This window comes from Rhyacophila brunnea, unplaced genomic scaffold (genome assembly GCF_057557595.1).
Source record: "Rhyacophila brunnea isolate RB1 unplaced genomic scaffold, BYU_Rbru_1.0 scaffold_5, whole genome shotgun sequence".
In the NCBI taxonomy this organism is placed as follows: Eukaryota; Metazoa; Arthropoda; class Insecta; order Trichoptera; family Rhyacophilidae; genus Rhyacophila; species Rhyacophila brunnea.
The window spans coordinates 38,590,484-38,618,267 of record NW_028233170.1 but is presented as its reverse complement, the minus strand read 5'-3'; the positions used below and the strand labels follow the sequence as shown (position 1 = coordinate 38,618,267).

At 33.3% G+C, this 27,784-nt stretch overlaps 1 protein-coding gene across 1 annotated transcript in view; it reads right to left on the bottom strand.

The window, feature by feature from the left end:
• Nucleotides 1–27,784, bottom strand: part of LOC147066403 (uncharacterized) — a 1,036,129-nt gene that overhangs the window by 1,006,765 nt on the left and 1,580 nt on the right. The window lies entirely within an intron of this gene.

Genomic DNA, 27,784 nt, shown 5'->3' with positions numbered 1-27,784 from the left:
TAATTATTTTCGCAATCAACCCTTACTATTTGTTGATTTGATATCGATTTGGGCCTCTCCAGATTCACAGAGACATCCCCAAATGGGGGCCATTTGGGAAGGTAACACTACCTACATAATATAATATTTTATGTTAGTTGCAAGGATTTTGTTATGCTCTGGGTTGTTACTGACTCAATCTCAGTGAGAAATGCGCAACTTTTAAATTAAGATTATAGTATTTTTAAATATTTGTATGACTGGTCTGAACTGTTTCGAGGCCCCTGTTAAATCTCCTAACGAATCTACGTCATCTGCGTCCGATAAAATCGTCGCTGCCATAATAGGTATATTATCTATAGTATAACTGTTTCATTTGACTCTATGCTACTCGAAGTATCTGGACGTCTTATTCGGCCATTATGATAATAAGATTTTAGTACATTGTATATTATACATATCACGTATTAATTATGGACATACTAGGAATATCTACTTCCATGTTACAAAAGATTTTTGCTAGCGGAATATTTGCTAAGGTCGGAAAGGATAAATTCCCATCAAACAATCAAATCATAGAATAGAATAAAAGTATGTTACATTTTCGTAGTATAAAATAAGCCGTTGAATGATGCAGGCCATCGCGCATTTTCGTCAAAGGCATTAGCGAACGGTCAAACGGGAAATATTATAAATATATTATCATATGGGTCAACGAGCTCATAAAAGGGACATGGAAATAAGCATGGCATTTACTAGGGATATCAATCCGGGAAAGAATTTTCGATTCCGGGATTGGACACAACATACCTACCTAAGTAGGTAATGAAAACACATTAAGATGATAAACATATTAAATCGAAACCAGGCTTTATTTTTTGCTACGTATTGCCTTATATTCTCACACCATTTAGTATAATTTAAATATGTATTTGAAATTATTGACGCGGGAATTCTCTGATATATAAGTCCAAATATTTACAAGATAAAAAGAACTTTTTATATACCACGTTTTTTTAATTTTCTGTTGAATCATATAAACTTGACAATTCTATGTAATAATAATTTAGGACAAACAAATAAGGGCAACAAATCATTTTTTGCTATTTTGCAACAAACAAACAAATATAGAATACTGAAATGTCATTTTGATTTCCATAGTAACGCACGTATATATTAATAATTTAGTTGCTAGGACCCACTTAGCAACCAATAATAGTGGATTGGATTACGGATTTCTTCCGAAATAACTTTTCATGCAAAACAGAATTAACTGAAATGAATTCTATTCTACTTAAAGATGGCTTAAAGTATTAAAAGAATGCATTGGCATCGTGTTCTGATATATTCCAACAGTTTTAAGTGTCTAGCTAGTCGGGAAGTTAGTTAAAAATCGATGCAAGATTTGTACTGGATAAACAACCACCGGACAAACAAGAATACGAGTTAAGAAAAACGTGGTAAAATAATAATTATGTAAAATTCCACAATTTTTATGGTGGCGTGATAAGCGAAATAGATATGGATTAAATAATATGTGGATTTTAATTAACATTTATTATTTTACACCTGTAGGTAATATAAAAATATGTCCAATATTTGTGTCCAATTGATTAAAGTCATTGATAGCTAGGATTCCTCGAGTTCGTTTTCGGGTATGTATACATACATGAGACTTCCGAGTTTGCAAAAGTCAGAGAGAAAGGGTGAGTTTCTAAAACTTATGGGCTGTTTGTCATTGCATAAGGCAATATCAAGGCTTTTGCGTGACCTATTAATTCAATACTGAAGCAATGCGAAAGATTAGTTTATGTATTCGTTGTTAATTGTTATTGAAGAACTTTATTAAAGTAAATTATTACATAGACACAAAATCGTGACAAAATAATATAATATGCAAAGTTGAAGTTTTTATTGTATTTTTTAACCCTGTCGAATTTATTTTAATAAAAAAAAACGTTCGAACCCACTGATGATAATGAAAGACACAATTAGAAAACAGATGTCATGGCATGTCTACATTATGATTTAGTTGGTAAGATATTTAATCAATAGATATGTATACGTTTTTGCTACAGAAAAAAAAAACAATACAATACGTCATAATGTCTGCATCAAAAGGTATTATAAATAAACTTATATGATATATTCGAGTTATTCTCCCCTTTATTGTGATGAAATGTAATATATTATGTTATGTGATATTTTTGCATGAGATACAATATTATTTGTTAGTAATATATAGGTACATAGTTAATCGTAATGTAAGAAAAAAATCATATTTCTGTGAATAATTAAGGAATGAATGTACAAGTAATTAAATGACAGTTGTGCCTTTTATACTTTATTTCCAAACTACCTCCCTTATTTGAGTGATTATTCTTTAATTAGTTTATAAAAATGTGCTATTTTAGACATATAAATTTCATTATTTCGAATCCCGGTATTTCTGACTCAAGAAATCAAAAAGGATCCAGATCGGGAAAAATCCGACATTGCAAACCTTACAATGTACTGCGGAAATCGAAGCATCCAATATAATAAAATATACCTACCGATCCGTTTGCGAGCTTTTGATGTGCAATCACGAAATATTGAAACTAATAATAGCGAGTTGCATGCGACCGGAACTGCCATAAGATCTATTTATGTTACTGCATCACGAAATTGAGGGAAGAAATAAGTAGTCAATAAAAGTCTCTGTCTATTCGATTGCCTACTGAAAATGGAAAAACTTTCCTACTCGCAGAGTCAGTCTTGTCATCAAATTATTCGTTTTCATATTTTTATTGCTGCTAGTGATTCCACGAGCCTACTTATGTCACACAAATAAGGCATTCTATTATTGCGTGATATGGAATTGTGTTTTCAAACATTTTTATAAGTTCTTTGCTTCAATTCAAAAATAAGGGTCTAGGACGATTTGGCACCGGACAACTGGACGCCACGGAATTCGAAAATAAATAGACGTTAGGTACTTATAGGTACTTTAAAAAAAATATTCAATATTATTATTTATATTTAAATGATTATATTATGATTTAATAGTTGGTGAGAATGTAAATATGCAGACGTAAACAATGATTTAATCGTGCATATGTTTAAGTTCCAACGAAAAGAGTTTTTTATTTTATATAAAGCCTTAAGCATGGTAATTCTCAATCCGCGATAAAGAATACATTATGTTGAATTCAAACTACTAAGTAGTAGCTAGAAACTGATTAAAATACCTCGTCTACGTTCTGTATACGTGTCTACGACAGTGCGGCGTCCAATTGTCCGGAGGCCAGTTGTCCCATTCCCGAAAATAATGCTGACCTATGTCTGATCCAAATAGAATCATATTATGGACCTCCACAGAGTGGATGTTTGTATTAACAGATTTTTAAATGGATTTTAGTCATTTGCCCAACCTATCAGGTTCATATTCTGACTCCAAATACAAATTAAAGAACAATGTGTGTTTTTGCCAGACTCACGATTCGAACTTGGAACCCACGACATTATTGGCCGACGCATAAATCGACCATGCTGACCCATAGACTTTTCAAATAGATCCATAAAATTACATACCTAGTAGGTACATTGTTAATTAGGGGTCGTCATACAATCGAATCAAATTACTGGAGAATTGACCCCTACTTTAGTTTCTTAATGTTACTTATCTAGTAAAGATGAAGCAATGACTGTGAAAACTCGCCGTATTTTTTTTAAATATATGCACGTGGTTCATATATATTTCTTGACAATCTAAAAACTTCATTATCTGCCGGAAATACTTGCAGGTTGCTGGTCTTATAGAAAAATTGTTTACTGTAAATACTAAAATCATTGTTTATTAACTATCAAGGGAATATTAAGGCTATATATACCTCAGTTGAGGCATGGTCTAAAAAGATCGTGGCTAGGCGATGCGCGGATTGCGGGTGCAAATGACGCATGCTGAATGAAATATAATTTGTCATATAAATCAAACATGCGTCCATTTAATATTATGTTTATTGTTATATTAGTAACAATAATAATATATTCATTGACATGTTTTCTTTTAAAAGTAAATGGGTAACGTTTTTAGTCATCTTTACACGATTTAAGAATTAATACCCCCGTCGCCATCACGAAACAAATTGACGTATTCACACCTCGACGTTCGGTCTCCGAGTGCCAGCGAGTCCAAAATTTCGTCGCGCCTATAGTTGAAAATTATTTGCCGTTTCACTGAAGTATCGCCTTAAGGTAGTATACCTACCTGTTTGAAGAAATTTGTTTTTTTACCAATGGCTTGGAGGGGTTGTGTTAAAACGTATGGCGTAATTTATATGAGGCGGTCAGACAAGGGGATAAATCATTCGGAGGATTTGTTGATTAATACTGTAAGGTTACGGTATCTCTATTTTACTAGTCACAAAAAATACTTGGTAACTGCGCAGATATATTATTTAAGGTTAATAAAATATTAAAATGCAGTGTCAGTCAGAAGCAGTTTGCCAGCCAGTTTTCTTTTATAATCCGCCAACATACATGGGTCCTAGCCCCCAATACGACGAAAGCTATGAGCTGGACATAATATTTTTTGTCGCTGTAAGTTGTAACATGGAACTTATGATAAATGTATGGCCGCGAAATACTCGAATGCACATGTATGTCCCTTCCGACTTTCGCGAAAATTCTATCATCTGTCGTCTTTGCGGCGCCTGGTATTCTATTCCATATAATTTTTTTATGCTCGTCGCGATGGTAAAAGATTATTTCGACAACATATTCAATTCAACCACTTCCTTATGGTAACTTAGAAAAAAATATATTGCAAACTACAGTCATTTTCCACAAAAGACTGCGTATGGCTCGTAATAGGAATACCGAATAAATATGTACAATTATTAATTAAACACATAGGTACTAGGTAGGCACCTGAATTTTCAAATAATTTACATACGTACTTACTGATTGATTTACAATATTCCATATAAAGCTATTCTGATGTGAACGCTAAAAACCAAAGGACGTCCCAGCATTTTTAACCCGTGCTGCGTACGTACCACTGATTCAAGAATATTTTTAATAAATTAAAAAAGTAATGTATATTTCTCTTTACGCTAATTATATCTAGGGGTTCACAAACTTTTTCGCCAAAGGTACAATTTTTAATTCAAAAATATTTGGCGGGCCGCCCTTTCTTTTGTAGATATTTAAAAAAATATTTCATTATGTAAACTTATATTTTAACTAAATGTTCATTATTAATACTCTTATTCATATACTCACTAAAAAATAATATTTAAATTTGTTCACCATCTGATTTATGCAATTGTTTGTATGAAACTAAATCTAGCAATCTAGGCCAGTGTTGCCAACCGTACTATAATTATAGTATTTGTACTATAATTTTTGTCCGCGTACTATGTACGATATAAAACAGGTATAGTACGCCCAAAGTACTACAATTTTGAATATCGGAAAAAACATGTAAAAAGTACTAAAATTTCGATATTTCCGTTCGATAAATTGGTGCAAAGTACTATTATTTATCAATATAAGAAGATTTGGAGAGCTTGGAAAAAAAATTGCTCGATAAACGTAAAAAATCCCTTGACTGGTTTAAAATGAAATTTCTTGAATTCTTCGGTAAGCATTTTTTGGTCGGAAGAGGTACCTACCGAAATAAAAAGGGGTCTCGGAGTTTCTCAAATTATCCTTTATTTTTTTTCTGAGAAACAAAAAACCGATTCATTTTCAACAGGTGACAACGCGTACTATGTTTTTTCCCCAAATACTATAATTTTGAAGGCTCTGTACTATAATTACACTTTGAAAAGTCGTCATCACTGATCTAGGCTCAAATTTTGTGGTGTGAATACGTAAAACAGTGATGCGATATTATGGTTGTCTGTGAGTTTTGATCTTAAGTTTGATTTATTAATGCTCGTTGTAAAAAATGTTTTTCTACAAATATATGTAGGTACTTCCAAATAAAGAAGACATTTGATGAGCATGTAACTATATTTGGATATACCTACCTCAAGTGAAAGTCCTTTGTAGAATTCAATTAAGTTCTTATCACGATAAGATGATTTTGCTTCCACGTTCTCTTGCAAACCTATTAATTCAAACTGCATATTTACGGCGTCCGGGTTACATGAAAAGGCATCTTGAAAAATATTAAAATTCATTTGACATTTTTATTATCAATGAAAATAATACAAATTTAATACAAATCTCGCGGGACACATCATAAAGTCATGCGGGACACACTTTGTGAACCCCTGCGCTAATATAATATTTATTATGTGTTGTTATTTTTTACAACAGGTGTACCAAAAGTTTCAACAAAAAAAGTTAGGCTTTTAAACGTTGGACTTTGACATGAGTTATCAAAATAATTGAATTATTATTATAGTATTAATGTGTTAGAATCCCATTAAAATTGTTTTGAATTAGCTTGGTAGGTAACGAGTATATTAGGAGGCGGCCCTCGTGGTGCAGTGGGTAAGGCGCTGGCTTTCCACCTGAGAGTTCTGGGTTCGATTCCCGGTCATGACAAAAACATTTATGTGTTTTTCTCAAAGCCTGTGTGTTTGTGATTGTTCAAAATTACTAACAACCACCTTGTACGAAAAAGCAAGGATATGGTTATTAATAATTCTAAAAATAAAAAATAAATCGTATATTAGGAGTAAATTGTAATAACATTGTCAATTCAATCGACGAACTGCTCCAGTTGACTCAATACCTGCTTAATTTAAAATATAAGGTGTTATTTATGAATTATATTAATAAATAAACATAACTTTAGGATTAGATAGATGCTGACTGAATGAGTAGTCGTCAAATTAAGTCAATCTTCGCCAGCAGTCGAATAAATCATTCGTCAGAAAGCTGGTGGGTGAGTACGTCAAATACTCACTCGGATCGCCGAGGCGTAATATCCTTAAATTTATGAAATAGGCCAGGATGATTGTCTTAAACAACAATATGTAAAGTATCATTTTATTAATATCTACATAGCCGGAAACAAAGTTACTTCAGTCCCGAGACACAACTATTATCATATCCGCGGAACGCGGGCTGACTGACACTTCAAATGAAGCTTTCTTCCACTTGATATGTTACATCTCCATAATATTCAATTCCAAGCAGTAATAATATGTCAATCATATCATGTAGCTAAAGTTCTCATCAAACTAAGGTGCATGTCGCCTACTATCACGTGACGTCACAGTAAGCTGCTGCTTCGGGAAAAAACTGTGTAATGTCGTTTTTCTTGGTGTTCTCTCCATTTTGAGCCTTTACCTTTTGACCATTGTCAGTTAGTAAAATCAGCCGAAATCACCAGAACAACAATGAGGTCACCTCACGTTGAACTGCACTGCAACGACACCTGCATGACTCAATGGAACATTTTTATCATCCTCCCCATGCCTACATTTTTCGACTGTCATGTCAAAAACACGTTTTTTTGTTTTCAGCGGTCGGTACTTTGTATTTTATATAAGAATGTTGTATATTATCTATATTCTATGGTCTGCAGGTTAGGTTCTGTTCAAAATATTATCTATGAATAGATATAATATCGCAAGTAATTTTAATGTACGCACACGTAGAAACTGTTAAAATTAATGTAAATCAGCATGAATAACGAATAATAATTCAAAACACTAATATGCACATAATAGTAGGCAGTATCCATCATTGAATTTACAGAGGTGGTGATCGTTCAAGATATTCTGCAAAATGACGAAACCATAGAGTATAGACTAAATACAATTGTTCATTAAAACCTTAGACTATAGATTAAAACTCATATTTTTAAGGTATTTATTAAGACTAAGGCTTATGATGACTAATAAATGTAGAGGACCTGGCACTTAGGTGGTCATTGATAAACACTAAAATACGTATCTTCTTTTCGTATACTTTGGCACGCGTTAGAACGGGACGGATATAGTGATCCCGCTCGACGTAAAATTTCACTTGCGTGCTCGCGTTAGTCGCACTTGACCTTCGTCTTCCGAGAAATGAGTCGAATAATTGCGCATGTGATGGTTTCGTGCATTCGAGCATAACTAAAATCTGGCAAAGGAAACTTTCTTTCACAATATTTTTGAGTGAGGACTGTGCAGGGATGAAAACATATGTGCGCACACATTTTGGTAGGTGTGCGCGCACACTTTACAGGTAACATTGGTGTAGGGCGTGTAGGCACTCAGGGAACCCAGATTCAGATGGTTGGATAGTACGCAATCGGAATCATGGATTGGAGGATGGACCGGACTGGAAACAACCTGCGAGGCCAGGGCCTACTCTAGGATTGTGGGATGTAATGGAAACGGCAATAACTAGAAAACAACCGCTATCACAAACAGTTGTATGATAGGTTTCGTCTGCTAGTCGTATGTAACCTAGATATAAATATGGTGTCGTCGAAATATTGAAAAACACATTTTTCGGCTCAAGGGCATTCAAAAAATGTTAAGTATTACAAGACTTTAGCCTGCCATTATAATTCCATTATTCGTCGGATTTTGTGGTGACCTTTGGCCTTTTATGAGAGCCATCTTGTTATCTAAGATAAAATGTAGTTGATGTGATCGTTTCCACGAGATTGAACGCTTCCAAAATTTTGAGTCACGTAAAGTTTATAAGAATCCTTTTAGTTACTGAGTCCAAACTCGTTAATTTAACGAAAACGAAATTTTTTACAAGCAATTTTCAAGTACCTACCTAGATAAAAGTGTTGGATTTGAAGGACTGTAGGTAAGAACTATTTTTATGAGTGCATGGATTTTTCAATAACTTCCCATCTATTGAATCACAATGACTGTATTTTTGTAAGAATAGCTCTATCCATGGCCCCCACATCGTGAAGCGGGCCGGCTAGGATGTTTGGCGGGGCCCCCTACCTATCACTAAGGGTAAAAGCAGTGTGACGCGCTACATTAGAATTTTCCATGGAGTAGTACGCGGTAAAATTAAGGTGTATTTTTAGCGATTTTTTGTATTTTTAATATGTACCTACATCCATTTGAATTATGGAGTTGTCGAGTATCGCACACACTTAAAAATTGCACCGTAAAATCAAATATTTGATTTACTAATAATTATTGAAGTGAAATAGCGCCTTTTTTTACAATCAGAGCAAATTTGTGGTCTGTGTTTATCTCACTCATCTGGTCGACTCGTCACGCCGGGCCCTTCCTGAGCCGGTCCCCTAGGCTAGAGCCCTGTCAGCCCCCCCCCCTTGTGGGGGCCATGGCTCTATCTATAACCTTTGTAATTCGTACCTACTTACGTTTGTCGACGGAATGTTTTAACGTATAGGTAGGTGCTAGGTATATTATAATACAATATATTATATACGCACACACGGGCAATGCAAGAGTTATGTGTAACTACATAATATTGCTTGGCCAAGATAAAATGTGACGTTAAGAAACAAAGAAATAAAAAGATTAGAAAGATTATTAAGATAGAAAAATGTATGTAAGTACATACATAGCTACCTACCTAATAAAAAAATATGTTGAATTTTAAGTCACAAAGTCATTAATATGGTTAAATACCCAGACTTCAATAAAATTATTCACCTTTGCTTTTGTTATTTGGTTATCCCTGAATTGTAACAAATAACCTCAGTTATTGGCAAATTCGGTGACAAGTGGGCCAACCCGCGCCGAAATGGCCGACTCGGCATTTGACTTTTATTGGACGCCGCCATTCCGACGTGAAGTTCCAATATTTGGACCAATTTATTGGACCACATGGAAACATTCCATAATATTAGATAAAGTATGACGCTGTTCTTTTGCTCTTCACAATTCCACATCGCCAGCTTTTCTATTCAACTTTATTCATAGACAGCTTTCCCACGCTACAATTTTCCAGTACGAATAAATACCTCAGAAGTTAACTACTATTTATACAATATTAGTTATATACAATACTATTAATCCTTATTTATTATTATGCACATAATATGCCATCCATATTATATTCCCAACAATCATTGGAATTTTCCTTCATCATAATGTACAAGTATAGATTATTTACAGTAAATAATAATTACAAGATAAAAAGAACGTTTTTAAATTTTCTATTGAATCATATAAACTTGACAACTGTATTAATAATTTAGGACAAATAAGGCAATTGTCAACAAATCATATTTTTTGCTATTTTACAATAAATAAACAAACAAAATAAATATGGAATACTGAAATGTCATTTTGATTTCCATAGTAACGCACGTACTTATATATTAATAATTTAGTTGCTAGGACCACCCCCTTAGCAATCAATAATAGTGGATTGGATTACGGATTTCTTCCGAAATAACTTTTCATACAAAACAGAATTAACTGAAAATGAATTCAATTCTACTAAAGATGGCTAAAAGTATTAAAAGAATGCATTGGCGTCGTGTTCTGATATCTATATTCTAAAAGTTTCAAATGTCTAGCTAGTCGGGAAGTTAGTTAAAAATCGATTGCAAGATTTGTACTGGATAAACAACCACCGGACAAAGAATACGAGCTAAGAAAAATGTGGTAAAAATTAGAACAATATGGAATTGAAATGCCGTATTAAAACACGATGTAAAACTACATCCACATGAGAAAGCGGTTGACTTAGTTCCGTGACGTCTCCATTTTCTTATTATGGCGCAGAACCATGGGAGAGTAATAAAATTAAGGCTTTCGATTTATCGTAAAATCATAATATCACGGAAACAACGGATTAATAATGATGTATTACTCTAAAGAACGGATTTGACGTAACTATTGTAACGAAACAAAAACCCCATTTTTTTAGTTAAAGGTACTGCTTCTGATAATTATACAGGGTAAGATAAAAGGAAAAGAAAACGCATTTCTAAATCGAAGAATATACGACGATGGTTCGATGAAACCACAGTCACACGAAGACAGATAATAAATTGTTTTTCACAATACGTAAAGAAGAATATCATAATCCCGATAAAGTAGATACCTTGCTTAAGTATCATCAACTAGCCTATATAATTACGTGAATTACGTCCATATTCACAACATCGCGCGATCATAATATACCACTCCTACATTTTTATTTAATAGGTATAAGTTAAAATATTACTGTAGGTAGATAAAACAATGATATACATAATGACTTTCAACATAATAGTATGTACCTACCTACCAAATCCAGCCACGCTGTCAATACAACGATCTCTCATTAGGTCCATTAAAATCATTCGTAACATAATCATATTTGTTAAACTTACCTACTACTTAGTAGCATACCTAGACCATTGCCATACTATTCATACTTTGGGTCATGCTTTAGTTAATAATGTTCAGTATCACTACAAATCGTCGAAAATCACATAAAGTACTCATGTACTATGTACCTATTATATGAAAATATTACAATATGTATATTTCCTACAATCTACATTAATAATATTGACGTGCTGATCGTACACAAGTATGCTATAAGGCAGTGGCGAAAAGTGTAGGTAGGCTGTTAAGATTCGCTATAAATAGTGCACACTTTTTTAGTTATATGTATTTGTTTTTATTGAACTAAGACTAAAATTTACAAATGGTGTTAGTTAGTTTTTAACAATCAATTAAACCATGCCTAAACGAAACCATAATAGTTTTGGTCTAATTTGGGCAATACGACAAAATTGTGCACATTTTTTCATTCATAGTTATTTGTTTTCGTTGGATTAAAAACACATATTACACATATTGTTGGTTAATTTTTTTAAGTCATTAAGCCCTGACTAAGCCAAACTATAATAAATAAAAAATATTATTCTATTTATAAAATATTCAAAGTTATGTATGATTTAATTGCATAATTTTAGATATTTTATAGATATAAGTACATGTATTTTTTGACTATTATCTATTATGGCTTGGTTTCTCAGGGTTTAATTGAATTTTAAAAACTAACCAACACTATCTGTAAATTGTAGTCTTATTGCAATGAAAACAAATATGTATGTCTGAAAAAGTTTAATGTGCACTGTTTATGGCGGATCTTAACAGCCTACCTCCACCCTTCGCTACTGCTGTAAAGTAAAACTAAAACTTTAGGTTTTACAACAGACACCTATATCAAACGAAATAATAAAAATGAATGTACATTTTTCTTTTTTCTTTTGACCATGTCCGATCCTAATAGGATCATATTATGGGCCTACACGTGGAAGTTTGTGTTAACAGAGTTTTGTTTTTACAAGAAATGGATGTTAGCCACTTGCTCAACATAATAGGTCCATACTCTGACTCAACACACAAATTGAAAAACAATATGTGTATCTGCCAGACCCAAGATTCGAATCTGAGACCCACGACACTGTAAAGTATAAACCAACGCTTAAGCCCGGCTTATTACGGCTCTACTTATAATTTAAAAAAATAATCCGATATGGTATACTTATTTTACAGTTACATTCACCAAATCCTCCAAAAATGTTGAATTTTCTTCCAGATGGAATTTGGAGGAATTTTTGTGTTTCATCGGAAGTAACGACTCGTGGTCTTGTGGTATGTTGTTTTGATTTAAAGCGGGCCAATTCGTACAATGTACATTGTTCATCAATTCTACATTGTCACCTCGGTGAAAAACTGGTATCTGTGTGCCTGCGTCATATTACGCAATTTCTTCATTCAATATTTTGATTCCACTACATCGAGATTAGTCGTAGTTAAACGATAAGATAAGTACCTACCTAGTCGATCGAGATGAATGAATCGTACATTTCATTGTAAGTAATTGGCATAATTATTTTTGCTCTCTAATGAAAAAATACTATACATAAAAGAAAAATAGAAGTCAACAGCAAATTTCACATATTTGTACATCGAATTAATTACTTATGAAAGTATTATTGCTTCTCGCCAACACATTATAAATAAATTAAGAAAACAGCGTAAATATTTTCACGTGTTTTTTCACAATTTTATTGATACAATCACGCTGCATTTCCGATCAGGTTGTATCGTCGACTAAATACCTACTGGGTGACCAAAAGCAAATAATTATTATTTCAAAATCTTCTCACAGCACGCAATGTATTTAATAATAATTTTGCATTCACATTTGTCCACCTACAACTTTACTTCTTTACACAACGACAAGTCGTAGGCACGCATATTAGAGAGGACGCACACAAGGAATCAACACAACATCAACAAAATATCAACCCAAAACACTTAATAACGATTGCCAAACGCAAAAATGTGCTTTTAGGTATTTGTGAGTTAAGTACACTTTCCATATATTTCAAGGCCACAGTTTATAGTGTACAAATTTAATGTTTTAAATACAATGTCAATGACTATGTCCTTGCTTTTTCGTACAAGGTGATTGTTAGTAATTTTGAACAATCACAAACACCCAAGCTTAATCACATAAATATATCGTGTCCTCACCGGAAATCGAACCTAGAGCTCCCGAATGGAAGGCCAGCGCTTTACGCACTGCACCAGGAGAGCCGCTACTGTAATCGTTATACCTTAGACCAGGGGTTCCCAACCTTTTTGTAATTTAGAGCACATTCTAAAATATCGGTAAGGTGGCGGGTACCACCTATTTTTAATCAACACACTCGTTCCATAACTTCTCATTTTCCCATAATTTATTTTCATATATTCATAATTTATTAATAAATAATAAACAAACATGTTTCAAAATAATAAAACTATTATTCAAATTGCATACACACAGAGAAATGTATTTACAAAACGTAAACAAAGTAAACAAAAAACACAAATACAAAGAAAACATTTAATAAAAAAATAGAATATCAATATGTCAATGTGATCTTTGACATTGCATATCATTGGCCAGTGCCTCATAATTAGGAGAGTATGACGATAATCCTGTTAGCAAACAATCATAAAGATGCTCATCGGTGAGTCGAGATCTATATCTTGATTTTATTAAGTTCATGTTTGAAAACAATGATTAGCATAAATATGTCGAACCGAAAGATGATTCAATTTGATATGCCGCTTTTTTCAAAAATGGGAACTTTTCTCTGTCCACTGTATTCCAAAAGTCCTCTGATATTAAGGATTTAAGCAAAATATCATTCTTAATAAGCTCCAAAATTTCTAACTCTAGTTCTTCTGTCTTACTTTGAACAAAATCTGCAATACATGCGGCCATTTCCATTACATTTATTTGGCAAGTAAAAGGATTGATACAGAAGGAAAAAATTGGCTCGATATCTGTAAACTGCAAAATCTCTCTTCAAATTGTTTTTTTAACACTTGAAGATGCTTAAAAAATAATGACCCGTTTAATTCATTGTTACCTAGCATTTTATTCATATGTGGGAAATGCACGAGAGAATTGATCTGCAGATGTGATATCAACAAATCCAATTTAGCTTTAAATGACTTTGCAGAGCTTATCATTTCAGCTATGTTTTTGTCTTTCCCCTGCAACTCTAAATTTAAAGAATTCAATTTTTCCATGATGTCTGTGAGAAATCCCAAATCAATCAGCCAGCGAGAGTCATCATAATTTTCCGTTTTATCGTTTATAAATGTTTTTATTTCTTCAATTAAACTCACAAATCTTGTAAGAACCTTTCCTTTACTGAGCCAACGTACTTCAGTATGCAGAATAAGATCATGTTTTTTTATCTTCAGTATCTTCTAACAGGGCCTTGAAAAGTCGGTGTTGCAAAGGAGCTGCTCGAATAGAATTGATTATTTTTGTAACTATTTTCATAACGTGTTTAAATGGCAATATTTTACAACACAGAGCTCCTGGTTTTTCACTTTCACGTTTGGTCACTTTGGGTTTTCTGCGTGTGTCAGGCTAGCGTGAAAATTCTGTCTCTGTCGAATAGTGGCGGGCACATACGAATCGTTCCGCGGGCGCCATGGTGCCCGCGGGAACGGGGTTGGGAACCCCTGCCTTAGACAATAGATACATCCTAATACGCTTCAGTTCTAACTTAGAACTTTCAAGTATATTTGTAACGTTGAAATAAGATGTGATATTGTGTTTTCTATAATCGAGCAATTTACACTTAACACAGCATCTGTACACTACGCCATCGAAGTAATAAATAAAATATTTTTACATTAATACCATGGAATATTCTATAGCCAACGGTTTGTTTCTTCTGTAAGAAATCTCGAGAGTAAACAAAATTATATCACAAACATGACAATTATATTAATCATATACCATTCTCTCTCGTGACTCTCATGTCAACTCTCACTCTCACTCAATCACTCCGGTATTGGTACTGTAACATTGTGTAGTTTATCTTCTCCATTTTCTCTATCATCTGCAAGCATTGAGACGGGTGTTATCAATTTCTTAGTAAATTTCTTTAATTACTCACTACTTCATCGATGTTCGCCTTTACCTCTTTTTCCGGACATATTTCCTAGAACATTTTATTTCGAGGTTTTCTGAGCCACGGTGTACAGTATGTCCATAGAAACTCAAAACACGAGACACAGATGACAGTATACCGCTGATATTTAAAAAAAAATAATAATAATATTCTATCTAGATACCTGAGGCGTGTCAACAGATAATGAATTGACATGTTTTTAAATTATTTATAAAAATCACTACTTACGGTTAATCTTGCCAATAAAATTTTCCAATAAAAAATTTTGTAGTTACTGTATATTATGTGTCTTGGATACTATCAGATTGCATGGATAAATAATATACGAGTTGCGATTGCGTTGAACTAGCATGTGCGAGGCCTCTTACTGATACAAAAATAGTTGTGGATTTTCGCTTTCAGTGGTTTTAATTTGTAATAACCCACGTCTGCAAGTCGGTTCCCACGGTTGTATCAACATTTATTTTTTAATACTCTATGAATACTGTACGTACAGTGTATAAGCAAGCCAGCAACGTGGAAGAGTATTAGATAATAATTCTTGACAATAATATGAATAATAACTGAACAATTCGTAACATCATCAATGTTGGGCAACTATGTATGGAACTACTATTGAGATCTTTGACACCCCGGAGTTAACTATCAGTGACGTTACGAGATTTGCAACTACATACTATGAAGGTTTTTTTAGCATGTTCGATCCTAAGAAGATTACATGGGCCACCACGAAAAATGGATGTTAGTCATTTGCTTAACATATTTGGTCCATACTAAGACACGTTGAAAAACGACATGTAAATTTGCCAGACCCGGAATTCAAACCTGAGACTCACGACAAAAATCAACGCGGTAATGGGCTAGGTAAGTACCTATAATAGAATATACTTAATACAAAGATTGTGATACAACATTTGATCGTTTTGAAAATGCTTCAAAACTATTTTATTGTGTTCCTTTATATAACAATATTTAATTACGAATAACATTTAATTACCTACCTTTATTTAATATACAAAAACCGATAGCCGATATTGTAACGCAATTCAATAAGCATTTCATGTAAGAACTACTAGTTTAAATCGTCGTAATTAAGTAGGATGTCCGTAGCTTAATTGGAAAAGCACACTGGCGCGAATCCAGCGGTTACAGGTTCAAATCCCGTCAGATGTTGTATTTTTTTCTAGTGGGGATATGCACGAGAAGTTTTCAAAGTATGTAAGTATATTTTATTGTGGTTCAATTGATAGATATACAAATAATCGAGAACAGTGTTTTTTTTTCTCGATCCAAATATGTATTTAAGTTTCATCGTACAATCTTTTTCGATCGCAAAACTTACTGCCAGAAATTGTCCATTTATGAAAAAAATATATATAAATTAAATCACTAGTCCACCGATCATATTGTGATGATAATCTCTACATGCTGTTTTCTATACTTTTAATAATTATGTCAGATCTATTCAATTGTGATTGATGCATTCTAATCTAAATAATAGGGACTTACTTAAATATGTAAATATAAACAGGTGCACGCCACTGAATAGTGGGGTCATATTATTTGTTTAGCCCACACATTTTTAAATCAGCACCAATTGCTTCATTGGTTCAATCCACTATTAGGCAACTTCTATTGTGCTTATTATGATATCATAATTTCCCATCTTAGAGAATATTGTAATGCATTTTCCGAATAATGAACAATTCTGCAAGCTGTGTAAAAGAAACACGTTCTCATTTAAATACAGACAAAATGCAATGAGTAACTTATTACATCATGTGTCTACTATTTCCAGTGGCTAGATAACATTATTGCATCGCAAAATGAAACGTACAATCTAAGACAATGCATGATTACCCGGTAGATTTCAGATGTAAAAAAATCAGTACATAAATTGAATACTATATAGAACACGGTGGAAGGGTACAATCCCAAAAAGCAGTCGATGAGTCCATAGCCAGAAGGAATGGAACTGAAAAACTATGTCGTTTTCAGTTTTAAGAATTCCGTATAATATCTACTATAAATAGGAGACACCTCAATCCCATTGAAAAACAATAATAGCGTCACTGTTCTGGCAGAAGACACTAATTCGAAAAAATGACATATTGAGTTAGTTATACCAAAATGTTCCTTATTTCAAACTTAACCATCTGGAAATCTTCTTAATAAATAAACAGTCTTTATTTTAAAGTCATCCTTTTTACGATTACTTAATAAACTCACATGATAGACCATTTCAAACATTTTAACAACTTCAAAGTCAAATTACTCAAAACTAGTATTCTCCAGTTATTAGTGCCAGAACAGAGACGATGGACACTATTTCCTACTGCTCAAATTTTAGAAAATTTTAAGTGTGAATTTCATACGTAAAGACATCGCACGTCATTTGTTGGATTTTTCTATAGAAATCGTTTAAACAAAAATACCATTTATTTCAAATAGGGAAATAAGAATAAAAAAATCGGTGTGTGTACTTATGCACGCGCGTTAGAAGTTATACTTCTTTGGCGTAACAAAACAAAAACATAACTTGTGATAACCTAGATTCTTCGACTAGCTCTTAATTATCTTGTTAAATTGCACACTCAAGAAGAAGGACCGCTTATTGGAACGCCGTTGGTTTATTTCTATACACTTTAACTTATATTACTGAATTATATAATTATTTATCGTTGTTTTTATTTTTAAAGTAACAACTGCCACTATGACGTTTAATAGTTTGTTTACGTAAGGAATTGCAAATGGCCGACAATAATAAATTCGCTGCCTAGGCAACGGAACAATTCTAAACTATAATATTATACTGTATAATCGTCACGATTGCATTATAATACTGTGGCGTAAAGGTAGTGCGTTCGGCTGATAACCGAACAATCGTGGTTCGAATCCAATCGAGTGCGATTTTTTTCGTGTGAAAAAATTAATTATGTGTTAAGTACATGTCGCACGCCAAAAATACACTGATCTGATTTTCCAAACGCGCCTAAAGTATAGATAACTTCAAATTTTTAAACACATTCACATTGTCAAACTTTTCGGCATAAATGTTCAAAATCTGTTACTTTTTGACCAATATTTCAGTCTACCTTTTTACTAAGTAGAGTATTATCTACATTCTACACTAATTTAATTGATACAATATTAAGTTTCTTTCAGATATCAAAACTTAGTATATAAATGCATTGTTATTATCTTTACCTATCATATTGTTTTTATCTTAGATTTAATCTACTTTTAGATAATATAACACATAACTTTACTCAGGGACGCGCCAAATGGGAATGTTAGGGGTGCAAAACTCCCGGGCGACAAGATTCAGGGAGCGGCAAAATTCCAACAAAACATTTTTAATAATATTATTCCATTTATCCAATTATATTATAAGATGAAAAAAGTTGCCTGCGGAGCAATTCTCTTTCATATGATTATATATTAATACTTCCATGCTCCATCGATATGCTCCGTTATCCATATCTATCTATTAAAGATTCTTTATATTTTAACTTTTCTTTAATTTCTGTCAAATGTCCAATAAAAACGTTTTTGATATGAGTACGTGGGTACGGTACAACTTACAATGGTCTCTCGTTTCTCCTAGTTTCAATATCTAAATATATATAAGAACTTAAAAACATTCCAAATTTAATATAATGGAATAAATACATCAATTATAAAATTACTAAGATTCCATCTCGTTACCTTTTGGTATAGACCAGTGGTCGGCAAACTCATTTGTCAACAGAGCCAAATATCAACAGTACAACGATTGAGATTTCTTTTGAGTGCCAAATTTCTTAATCTTAAATTATATAATACGTAGGTACAATGTTTATTAACTTGATATCATACGTAATAATGATCTTATTTATTGATAAAAATTAAATTGTAAGTATGGTATCCATAAAATTAAATAATGACAATGACTGACAAACACTCAATGTGAATTAGTGAATAGTGGTCTTGCATCTTCTTGGATAGTTTGGGAAGTGAGGTTTGCGTGTTGTTGTTTTCAATTTTAAGCACAATTCCAGGTTCTCGTCAATAAGACGACTTCTCAATTTACTCTTGATTTCCTCTCTTAGAAATATCTTTACTAACCACAAAACTTGCAATAATAACATTGTTGGAACATTGTCTTCAGTAATTAAATACAGAACTTGATTTTTCTTGACTCTTCTAAAGTTTCTCAACCGCTTTCTTCCTTACATCACCGATAAGATATTTAGTGCGAAATGACGCGTGTTTAGTTGTAAAGTGTCTCTCTAAATTTGCATGCGCCAATTTTTCCCGACAAATAATACTGGTCGGTAGGCCATTTAAGTTTTGAATAAACGCGAAAGTCTCGGTCCATTTAACTTTAAATTTATAGTTTTCGTCTTCCATTTTACTTTGCTACATTTTTGTAACCATGTCAAATAGGGCAGAGGGCATTTGTGGAAGAGCCGCACTCAAGGGGCCAAAGAGCCGCATGTGGCTCGCGAGCCGCGGTTTGCCGACCACTGGTATAGACTATAGAGTATAGACTATAGGCGAAAACCATTATCTCTGGTGCCAATAATTATTGAAAAGTGAAATGAAATAATTGGGTACAAAAAATAAAACACACATCTTTCCGAGTCTAGATGGAATCCGTTTACGAAAATGATTATTGCAAAAATAAAAGAATATTTTGGCAAAGACTGTCAGTGTAGAAATAATAAGGACGCGTCCTTTATTTGGTGTGTAAATACAATAAGAAACGACGTGCATGCCACAAACAACATCCTTTGTAGGGATCATTTCATTCTCGAAATACTGTCAATAAATGAGAATACTTACCTAGCAAATAAAAATATAACATCAGATATGAGGGGAGCTCGGGGCATATCCGATTCGTCGGATAAATAATGTTCGTGTTTATTTAACTAAACGTAAAAGCAAAGCAAACTTTAAGTAAATGGTCTAAATCTCGTGTGAGGTATTTAATTTTTTATAAATATCTAGATAGCAATTTACGCTTCGAGAAGAACATAAAATAGAGTATATTATTATAAAGTGTATCATAATTCATAACACAAAATGCTGTTCATTTGCTACAGATTGGATCGATGCATTAAGTGTAGATCTACACAATAATAATGAAAAAAATATTATTGTTGCAATATTAAGTCAATAACCTGAGGTATATATTATTTTAAAAAAGTATAAGATTACTTTTCGTGTCCTCATACATTATGAAACAACGTCCATTTTTATAATCTCGTATCACGTACGTAGGTATTCCAACGACGAAAACTAACACAAACAACACTTTTTACACACATGTTATACTCAGCGATAAAAATGGAAGAACCCTCCTCTAAAGCCGCCCAATGTGATCTAGTAAAAAGGCCCAATGGCCAGTTCAGTCTTTGGCTATCTAGTTAGAGTCTGTATTCTATAAGCTGGCGTACACGTCACACGGAAAGCATTGTGCCATCGCGTTCAACTGTTGCAAGTTCTCAATGGGTGGGAACGAGATGGATGCTGAATCGGGGAGGGGAGGGGGAAACCGCACGCCAGCTTATAGAAGACAGACTCTTGTAGTTAGGCATGGCAGTACTATCTACATAACAATATTAACAATCAACCATTTTTAAAAGTGATCGAAAACATAACAAACGAAAGTAAATAAATGTCTTAAACATTTATATGATTTTCTTCAGTAAAATAAACTTAATTTTTGAAACACTAATAATATTGGAAAGTTCGGTCAAAAATCAATGCGTATGACGATGATGCCTGCTTAAGAGCTATAGCCCTATCAAGGTGAAATAGTTTTTTTATGATACTTTCCTAAGCCCTAAAAGTCACTCAAGTAGTTTCCCCACTCTCCCCGTATACAGCACAACGCAGCAAAACGTAAAATTACACATGTCGAGAGGACGACATTTGTTGAAGAGGCTCTCGTAAGTCGTGGCCCACCCTCGCGTCTGCAGCACCTTTGTTGCAGCCCTCCAGCCGGCGCGAGCTTTCAAGCTCATACACCGTCATACACCATCATATACCATACACCAGTGCTTCTCAAACTATTTCATACAGTGGCCGCCGAAATCAGAAAAAAAATCCAAGGCTTCGTCCCCAAAAATTTAAGTCTTTAGTGACCAACAGTACTTTATTTACCATTAGTTATTATTATAGGTACATTTTCATTAAAAATAATAGAGCACTTTTTCATTTACTAGCATGTAAAGCAAAAGTTAAAGAAAAAATTAGCTTAAAATGCATCATAGCTACAGCCTACAATATTGCAACAGAACGCAACAATGAATCAACATAATAAATCAATATCCGGTACAATGTTTGAAATAATTTGCAGGGTTTGCTCCAAAGTCAGCGTTGAAAGTCCCGACTTGTGTATATTTTGTAATACCAATAGGTAATGATGAAAAATTAATACTGTTTCGCATAGGTATGTTGTCGCAATTAGGTCCGTATAAATTTTGTATAATATTTTGTTTAACTAAAAAATCTAAATAATTTATAAACATTAATAGATTATTTATCCATATCGGATAAAGTTTGTGATCGCGCGAAAATTCGACCTCGAGATTCTGAGTGATTTTTATCAAATACTGAAATATTTCGCGGCTCCCTGGCGCTCCAAGCCCGCGCCCCACAATTTGAGAAGTACTGCCATACACCATACGCATTACAAATTAAATATTCCAAGGGACTGAAATGAAACAGGCGCGAGCAAATATAAAGCTTTTTGTTCTCATCGGTAGCAAACTGATAAAAGAAAAAACCATTGGCCAAAATGATAATTATTTTTCTCACATCCTCTCATGAATTTAGAGATTTTTAAAATGAAGGCTTTTTGTTCCTTTCTTTTGCTCCATTCGCTCGCCCCCAAATTTGGGAAATTGCAAGAGATATTATCACAAACACTCAAGCCGTAGATTACAAATTGGTACTTAGCTACGAATTGAAAATAAATGTTACTGAGTAGTTATTTCATCAAAAAATAGTATAAGAGATTTACATATTAAGTAGTCTGCTATTTAAATTTGAATATTACCACTTATTAAGTAGCTGTAGATATAAAAATTGTATTAATGATATGTAGGTTAAGTAAGTACTTGGTAGTTTGTGATATGTTTTGAAACGGGGCCCTTTTCAGCAGCGTGTCTCAATCAAGAGGCGGAGCAGGGTAGATTCAAATAATCAATAATATATAGAGAACGATATTTTACTGAATATCAATGGTACAAGCAGCGGAAGTAATAGCAATTTGCATCTACTCCGTTTATTTGGCTACCAAAGTTGGTTCTGACTAATTTTAGGAGGGCACAAATCACTGCAGAGGTATGTACCATTGGAACAGAGAAATAATGGGAGCGTTACTTTCTGGGTGTAGTAGTAACACATTTTTAAATGTCTAGTGTGGAGAAGTATGTGATAAACAAACACGTGTTAAAGAATATGTTATTTTTAATGTATATCATAATAATAATATACCATTTTAGACCCTTTATGTTTCTTGAAATTTACATTATTATTATATTTCTATACCAATAATCTGTTCTGTGGTATATAGATACTATAGGTACATCTCATATTCGATTTTTCATTTCAAACCAAATACTTACCATAAATTTATCAGCCAACAGGTATTTTTATTAAAGTTACGTCAAAAAATCACTAATCTGGCCAACACCGCTAATACTCGCTATGTACTCAACTAAAGCAGTATTTCTACCCCTCCCCCACCCCCAGTTGTTAGTTGTGTCTCTTATTCCATACGTCTGGCTATTTAACAACATGCGTAGCGAGTAAGGATTAAATACACAAGTAAGTATATACTGAAAATAGCTCCGCCGAAGGGGTGAAGTATGAGGGTAGCAACATTGACATTCCTTCACTCCACAATAAGTTTGTTCAATATAATATTTACTTGAATCTACCACTATTGTTTGATGTATTTCCTAGCATGTACATAATATTTGGATTATTGATGTGTCGCAGTACCCTCGCCCCTCCTCTCGCGACATTTGGTGCCCATTACAGATTAAATCCCCAACAAACTAATGGTCAGCATAATTTTATCCAATTATCGTAATATTTATTTACCCAAAATACTAAATTTATATTAGGTAGAGAGATCAATAAAGCAATAACGCTCCGGAATCGATAGGATTCATGATTGAATCGCGTTATGTATTTATAGACGAAGCTTCAAGATATACCAGTAATTAATTGAGTTAGCATTTACTTGGTAGAATTCCATTTTACAAGAAATGAAAATATAACTAATATTAAATTCTACAGGCTTGTGTAAGGTAGTTAAGGTGTAGTAAGTAAGGTAAGTAAGGTAGTTAAGGTAGTGTAGGTAAACCTGTAGAATTTAATATTAATTATATTTTCATTTCTCATATACTTACCAGTAATTTCTTTTATTATGTGAACTATCGATAATTCATGGTGGAAATGCATTGTAGGTATTATTGATTTAATTTAATAATACGCATTTTTTTTAGTACTTACTCCACTTTTAATAAATATATCTGGACCGATTTCGTCCGTCTCATTATTAAAAGTGGAATAAGTACTAAAAAATGCGTTTTACTAAATTAAATCAATATACTGAAAAGTAAAACATTTACATTACTAATTAAAGATTACAAAGTTAAATAGCTAAAGCAATACATCCATGTAATGAAGGCAATGTCTGACAAACTTTGTGCCTGGTTCCAGGTGTGCCGAAAAAAAAATGTTAGAAGTATAGAAGACAGTAGAAAACCTCTCTGCATAATTTTCCATCACTTGACTATCAAAATATGTACAGGTGGGTCATCAATTCTTTCGCAAGATACCTACAGCGGTACCAGTGAAAGAAAATTTAATAAACTTTAAAAACAATTCTGTGTACAGAGAGATCCTTATTTTTTGAGCTAGAATTGTTAGCATTAAAGATTTTAGTTTAGAGTACGTATTATATTATATATTTTTTATTATTCGACCATGTCCGATCCTAATAAAATCATATGTGCCCTGTACAGGGTGGACGTTTGTATTAACAGATTTTGTTTTTACGAGAAATGGATGTCAGCCACTTGCTCAACCTATTAGATCCATACTCTGACTCATACATAAATTGAAAAACAATATGTCGTCTCTGTTCTGGCAGAACACACTAACTGGAGAATACTAGTTTTGAGTAATTTGACTTTGAAGTTGTCTAAATGTTTGAAATGGTCTATCATGTGAGTTTATTAAGTATTCGTAAAATAAAGACTGTTTATTAAGAAGGTTTCCAAACGGTAAAGTTTGAAATAAGGAACATTTTGGTATAACTAACTCAATATGTCATTTTTTAGAATTAGTGTCTTCTGCCAGAACAGTGACGACATGTACTTTTGGCAGTCCCAGGATTCGAACCTGGGACCCACGACGCTATAGGTCGGTGCTTAAGCCGCGCGGCCATGGTGGATTATATTAGCTACTATTAACTACAGCTATTCAATCTCTCTTGGTATTTTAGTCGTCGTTGCGTATTTGTTTTTTATTACAACGTTTTTCTTAGCTCGTATTCTTATTTGTCCGTTGGTTGTTTGTCCGGTACAAATCTTGCAATCGATTTTTAATTAACTTCCCGACTAGCTAGACATTTGAAACTTTTAGAATATAGGTATCAGAACACGATGTCAATGCACTTTTTAATACTTTTAGCCATCTTTAAGTAGAATTGATTTCATGTTCAGTTAATTCTGTTTTATATGAAAAGTTATTTCGGAAGAAATCCGTAAAAAGTGAAACTATTGTTGGTTGCTAAGTGGAACCTAGCAACTAAATTAGTAATATTAATATATTCGTGCGTTACCATGGAAATCAATATGAAGTGTCAAAATGACATTTCATTATATTTATTCAGTATTTCTACCAAGTACAATTTTTTTTGATCGTTTAAGCTAGGTCAAGTCAAGTTTATATGATTCAACAGAAAATTTAAAAACGTTGTAAGTATATAAAAAGTAATTTTTATCTTGTAATTATTTAATTTAGAGGCGTGTTGGCATAATTTTTTCTCAAAATCAATTACTTATATTATCCTTTTTACAGTTTACATTAATAAAATATTATAGATGTACGTTGATAGAACATTATTTTATTTTTACTAATACATAGGTACTATTTAAGCTTTTTTTATTTTAATAAAAGTACATAGGTACCTACTTGCGTATATTTTTTTGTGATTTTTATTTGATGTGCCACGAAACAAATTCCACTTTCTCAGTGAGCCATATAATAACCGCTCTCTTTAAACTACACTACTTTGATTGACATTAGATAAAAAGTTGACCCGAAATCAAGCGGGATCCCGAGATTCCAAACCCCAATGCAAATGCCCTTCGAATCAATTTTAACGAAATTAGACACTGAACAAACCAATCCTAAACTGACGAGTTCGAAACGTAGGAGGGCAGTAAAACACTAGTACCGGAAGGGGTAGGTTGTGCAACTCACTTGTCGTGGCTCACTCGAAACGCGCCAGCACTTGTCGCTCGAACGCGCCGTGCGGAGAGGGTGAGTGAGTGACACCCAATTAACCCACTCATTTATGGAAAAGTTTTATTTCGAAAATAGGTACCTACTAACCACATGATTCTGTACCCTTTCAATTTTTTCTCGAATTACCCAATAAATCGAAAACAAAATGCCTGCTCCATGCAGAATTACATAGCAAAGACGTCGCGTGAGGACATTCAGGCCATGCATTGCATATGGGCGGCACTTTCCAAGAGTAAACGGGAAAAGAAGAAATGATACAACTTTTGAGAGTATATTTAATAAAAAGGAGAACTATAATAATCAGTAAATACCTACGTATGACGGAAGTTTAAAGATTTATGTTTACTTGTATTTTCCGTTAACCCAAAATATAGAATTTGGAGCAAAACATGGAAGGGGTATGGATTTAACTTTGTCAAAGTGCTGCAGTTTCCTTACAGACCAGTGGCAATTGCCCACGAAGTAGATGAGGGGGTCACTCCGTCAGAAAGTATCATAATCTTAAAAACACAGTTATTTTTCTCAGTACCTAAACAAAATCAATCTAAACATAAAAACCCGTGACAATATAACTAGTGCTTTATTTCAACACTCAATTTATCGCAAAAAGGCTTCCAAACCCGTCAGGGCCCAAGCAGGCTCCAAACTTTTCAGCTTCTCAACAGTTCGTTGCCCTCTTTCAACCGCCTCTCTTTCAACAGTTCGTGGCCCAACAAGGATCTTTTATAATGATGTGTCAAAGAACGAATAAGATTGTGTTATTATATAAAGTAATCGGTTAGGATAATAAATAATTCTTAAGTTTTTAGTATTTTATTTCGATTTTATGAAAAGAAAAGTCGCTCATTACTGTCATAAATCAACCTTAAAGTGGGGCCACACCGGCAACAAGTCGCGCGACAACTCGTTAAATTTTACGATAATTATCATAATTGCTTAAGAAATTTTACGAGAATTATCATGCTTATCGTAAAATTTAACGAGTTGTCGCGCGACTTGTTTTCGGTGTGGACCCGGCATTATGTACGTAGGTACCCACTCCCACCGACAAATAATTCGGCACTCTCAATATCATCCTATAAAACTGTCAGATCAGCGCCATGTCGATCGTGTACCGGGGCGGGGGGCTAGAACACATTTGCTTATTGTACCTATTAATATGGCAGAATCATAATATGAAATCTGAGTATCGCATATTATGAATTTATCAATACATTGGACCCCATTATAAGTGTAATATTGATAATTTCATAAAAATAAATAGGTATACAACAAGTAACCACCCGGCCATAAATAATATCTATGTAGCTAGGTAGTTAATTCACCGACAACACAGATTATAATGAAGGTATTAAGTATTTCTGATTAGTGATTATATAAGTTCATACCAGTGGCGAAGGGTAGAGGTAAGCTATGGAAATCCAAAATAAATAGTGCACACTAAAATTTATCAGTCATACTTATTTGTTGTCATTGGACAACGTATACAAATTACAAAGGGTATGCAGAGGGCAGATAACAAAAATATATTCTTCTATCTATAAAATATCTAAAGTTATAATATGATTTAATGTTATAGATATTTTAAAGATATAAGAATATTTTTATCTTAGGAAATCTACTATTTTTTTCTACTACTTGCTTTAGGCAAGGTTCAATTGAATTTTAAAAAACTATCTGTGATTCGCATTCTTTATGAAAACAAATAAGTAATATAACTAATAAAGTTATAGTTTTGTCGGATCTCCACAGCCTATCTATAATAGGTACATACTATTATGGTTTGGCAGGACTCGAAATGACCGGAGCACATTATCGTTCCGTCCTGTTGTGAAAAATACAATTTGACCTTCTGAGCTAGATTGGCCATAATATTATTATAAAAATCTATTAAGT